The following is a 4,544-nucleotide window of genomic DNA, read 5'->3' on the forward strand; positions in this document are numbered from 1 at the left end:
GAACTCTACGATCAACCAACCACAGGCGGTGCCCGTGCTGCCTAACGTCCTGGCGGGCCAATAGAATCTCGCGCTGAGGACACAGGGCGTGGTCTGCACTTAGTAGGGCGGGATGAAGAGCCAAAAGCTAGGTTGAATATATGCGCGTCACTTTGCCCAGCAACGTGACGTTGCATGGAAACGGCTAAAAAGTTGTACGGGCTACAAGAGGGGACAAACTAGCTGAGAGTGCGAATGGCAATTAGATAGATGATAGATAGATAGATAGATAGATAGATAGATAGATAGATAGATAGATAGATAGATAGATAGATAGATAGCGGGGTTGCCACCTTCTATTGAAGGCTAACCCAGAGATTTTTTGCAATTACATTTTTTACATTTATTTATTGTATTTATTTATGTAGTTCTCTTACCTTCAGCAAATGGCGCGCGGTGTCATGACACCGTGATGTCACGTGACGTTGCAGCGCCATGCGGTGTCAAGTTGCCACAGCAACTGGACGACTTATGGCGCCGTGGCGTCATGTGACGCCCTTTGCCATGGCAAACGGGATGTCACGTAGTGTCCTGTTTGTCATGGCAACGCGGCGCAATTTGACGTCGCAGAGCCATGTTGACGGAATTTGCAGAGGGAGACGCCGCCGCACTGAGATTTTTAGGGTAAACCCGTAGCTTGGAGATACGTGACCGAAACCTGTAGTCTCCGGTACAAACCCGGAGTGGTGGCAACCCTGATAGATTGATAGATATTTGTGCAAATTATTGGAATACATTTGTATGTGAAATAAAATTTAGCATAGGTTGAACTTGATGGACACCTCTTTTTTTAACCTCATCAACGATGTAACTGGGCTTTACATTTCAAATGTTTAAAAATGAGTATATAATATCTCAAACATAATTATAAAAATGCACCTACTGTATATGTATTTACTTAATAATTGGAGCTATTTTTAATAAGCCACCATATTTTTGCTGCATATCGATCAGATCCACCCAACATGTATAGGTAGATTTTAGTTCTTCTCTCAGTATAGGATACAGGGGCTTACAAGCAAGTGCTTCCTATGAACACATGCAGCTTATTATATGCAAGGATAATTTTACCAATAATCACGTGTATTTCTGGGTTCCTTTGTATATATGAATACATACTTAAATAGAAGTAGTGATAATATCCCCATCACGTTGTAATCATCTTCATGCTGCTGAAGGTTCTGAGCTTTAACTAATGGGAGCGTAAGCGCAGAATTAATCGGCACTCACAGGCAGAAAATTGTACAGCTGGTTTTAATAGGTACAGGGCATAGAAACAGGTAATAATAGTACCTGCTAAATAGGTACATTTGGACAGTATGTAATATGCTTCCATAGCTGTTATTTCCCTCTCATTTTTACAGTTTATTTGATTGCAAATGCCTCAATTTCTGAAATACTGACGCACAATAATTTCCCCTGTGTATTTTCTAGTTACGGCTTCATTAATTATATTACTGAGCTAATGTATGATCATATGATATAAGCAGAGCCGGAACATCGGGGGGCTGGGGAGGGGGGGGGGGGTGAGCAGGGCAGTTGCACCGGGCGTAGCCTCTTAGGGTCGCAGGAGGTGATAGGTGGTGTGTAGGAGGGTTACGACAGAGAAGGGTGGGGCCGTACGGGAGTCAGTCCCAACTTCCAGTGTCTGTTGCCAGGACGGACCACCTGTCCCACTCCAGAGGTGGGGGTGGGGGTGGGGGTGGGGGTGGGGGGCTTTTAACTGAGCCTGAGAATTGGAGAAAGACACAAAGGGGGGAGAGGGAGGAAGAAGAGAGAGAGGGGGGGAAGGAAAGAGAGGGGGAAGGGAAAGGGAGAAGAGAAAGGGGGAAGAGCAAGGGAAAAGGGAGGGAGAGAGAGAAAGATAGGGGGAGAGAGATAAAGGGGGAGGCGGGAGAGGGAGCGATGGAGGGGCAAAAGAGGTAGAGTGAGGGAGAGAGGGGGAAAGAGTGAGAGGGGCCTCTATAAATTGGGGGAAGAGAGGGTGAAACTTTCCCTGGTTGCAAAAATACTTATTTCCGCCTCTGGATATAAGTATAATGTCAGAGCTAACATTGAAACGAGAAAACATTAACGTGAAAATCTAGGCCAAGAACGGAGGAACAATCAGAGAGACGTGCAAGATGTGATGCAGTATCGCCTTCACTGTAGTATTCTTTACCTATGTATTGGATATGATGGGTTATTGTCACTAGTAACCCACGCAGCAAAACTCTCACTGACTTCCAAGCAGTCTCAACCATTTTTAGCATCATCATCGCTTGAACTTTAAAGAAGTCTCACTGACAGAAGACACTTTTTTTTTAAAGTTAAAAACACTTTTTTTTAAATGAAGAGCCCCAAAAATCTTACTGCACTGGCTCCTTTCAGACTGACCTCCGATTCTGAAACACTAGAAATGTCCAGGCTGCATAGAAAACCAGTCAATAGAACACGTGTGTATAGCGCAAACTGATATACACTGAATAACCACACAATGAATAAAGATACCACCACTTATTCAGAGGTGACAGTGCTCCGTTAAACCAGGCATCTTGCTTTAAATTTCCATTGTAGATATGTAGGGAAGAAACACAGATGCAGAATGGATGGTGCATTAACGTATTTACTCCTTGCACAAACAACACAAAGGGGAAATGTCGAACTCACAATAACCCCGATGTGGGTAAGCAGGGAGTGACTTGGGGCGCACTCCAACCCTATCCCGGTATAAACAGCTGCTCGTCTGACCCGTCCTCCACGTGTTGCAGCCTGCGTCTGCTGCTCTCACTGGCAGATCGATCGGGGCCTCTGACGTCAGCAAGCTGGAACTCCGGTCAGTTGGTATGGTGGCCTCCAAGATCCAAAAAGCCCAGCGCGTTTCGCCTGTCTGTCGGCTTCTTCTGGGGATATGGTGAGATAATGAGATAAAGTATGGGTGGAAGTTAATATGGGACTGTGACAGGGTGAAGGAACGTCACCAGCCATATACCTGGCAAACCTATGTTTAGGCTTGCAGTGCAGCAGTGACGAGGTTAAGTTTCAGTTGAGAAGGGCTGCTTAATTAGTCTGACACCAGCTGCATAATCAAGGTGTTTTAAAACCCCAGGCTGTACACACATGCAAGCTAGCTGGTCAGGAGACAGGACTGAAATACTGAAGAGATTACTGCTATAAGGTCTGATTTTCAAAGTACATGTGTGATAACTGTCTGTGTCCTGCATGCTGAAGAGAAGCTGCCTTGTTTTCTATGCTGAAGAGAAGCTATTTTGTTTGTGTCTGCTGAAGAGAAGCTATTTTGTTTTTGTGTGCTGTATGTTTTTAAGGCTCAATAAATAAGCCTTATCAAGAGAACCCGCATGTGTGTTTGCATGTACCCTGCAACATATGGTGTCAGAAGTGGGATTTGAGAGACCTACCGGCAGCAGTTCCGGAACCTGAAGTACACCGTTAAGATGAGACCCCGGGTCCTCGCTCAGCGGTTATTGGACTTGTGTACTTGCTGGATACAACCCGAGGAGCGCACTAAGGAGGTAATTCTTGAGCAAGTGGTTTTGGAACAATTCCTACAGATAATAACCCCTTCCGCATGCTTGTGGGTAAAACGCCATGCTGCTGAAACTCGAGCTTTGGCGGTCCGACTCGTTGAGAACTTCCTTGGGGCCGAGGATCAGACGAGTGCCCTGGACCCAACAGATCCAACTTCACCAGCACTTGAGGACACACAAAGAGGGAGATTGGAACAACGGGGAAACTATGGCCCCTCTATACACAACCGCCAAGTGCCACGAAAGGAGCAGTCCTTTCAACAAGGAAGAAGTCAAAACGCCGGGCACCGCCGAGACCCTCATCCCCTTCCTGATGTCGGCTTGTCGCCAAATGAGAGGAACTTCCGAGGACGTCGCCCACAGGACCCACCAGATGCCTGGTCTCCAGTATCCGGTCCAGCGAAGCGCTATCCGTGGCACCCTCCTGCGAGGGAACCCTCTCCATGTTCCGCCTGCGGAGAACAAGGCCACTGGCATGTGGACTGTCCACAGATGGATTGTTCCTTCAGCAGGACCGTCGCCTCGGCCTTCACTGGAGAAAATTACAAGCCCTGGCTACTTCCAGCCCAGGTTGGGGAAAAACCGTCCTGGCCCTTGTAGATTCGGGCTCTGGGAAAACTCTGGTCTTCCAGGAACTGTTACCGCCTAACGTGTGTTCTTTTGACTCCCCATGGAGTATAGAATGTATACACGGTGATGTAAAACGGTATCCGACGGCCAAAATCCGGCTACAGGTAAAAGGTCAGGAGGCCTACCTCGAAGTAGGAGTCGCTCCTTGGCTCCCTGCCCCCGTTGTGCTCGGCCGGGACTGGCCTTTCTTTTCGGAACTAATGGCTTCAGTCTCTCACGAGGAGCCTTATTCTATGGCTCAGGAGATCCCTGGCAAACTGTTCCCCTTCTCGGCAGACCTTTTTCCCAGCACCGGGTTCAAAAGACTCGGAAGCAAAGACGCTCTGACAAACAGGACTGGTTGCAGAA

This window comes from Ascaphus truei, chromosome 14, assembly GCF_040206685.1.
Source record: "Ascaphus truei isolate aAscTru1 chromosome 14, aAscTru1.hap1, whole genome shotgun sequence".
Lineage (NCBI taxonomy): Eukaryota > Metazoa > Chordata > Amphibia > Anura > Ascaphidae > Ascaphus > Ascaphus truei.